The following is a 594-nucleotide window of genomic DNA, read 5'->3' as shown; positions in this document are numbered from 1 at the left end:
ATATAATTAGTTAATAATCTGCAAATAGAAGTCTGACCATCACAGTCATTGAGAAGAAAGGTAAACTATGATGTAATCCAGTTTTGTTTGTTTGTTTTTACAGTAAGCTTTCCTAAACAAGACTTGCTTACACTGCATAGACATTTATGGGGATGTTGTTTGCTGGAGCAGTTGCGGTGACATGCTTGTATTCTTTGCTATGAATTGACTGCAATGATAAACACATCTGTCTTAGGCAAGGAAAGTTATTGGAGAATGATGCCTTTTGCTTGAAGCATTTTCTCAAATTATTTGGTTTTCTCTTTTTCTTTCTATTTTTAATAATGCAAGGCAAGCCCAGGCAGGAGAGGAAGAGGGAGAGAAATAAAGAGATGGAAGAGAGGAAGAGATGGGGAAAGGGATTATAAGAGACAGAAAGGGAGAGAAAGGACAAGGGAAAGAGAGAATGAATGAAAGGGATAAACATAGAAAAACAAGAGAAAGATAATGATGAAGAAGAAAGAGAGAAAGAAAAAAAGAAAGGACAAAAGAAAGAAAAAAGAGGGAGAGAAAGAGAGAAAGAGAGAGAGAGAGAGAGAGAGAAAGAAAGAAGAA

The sequence above is a fragment of the Oxyura jamaicensis genome, chromosome 3 (genome assembly GCF_011077185.1).
Source record: "Oxyura jamaicensis isolate SHBP4307 breed ruddy duck chromosome 3, BPBGC_Ojam_1.0, whole genome shotgun sequence".
NCBI classification, from domain to species: Eukaryota; Metazoa; Chordata; class Aves; order Anseriformes; family Anatidae; genus Oxyura; species Oxyura jamaicensis.
This window is presented reverse-complemented; position numbering follows the sequence as displayed.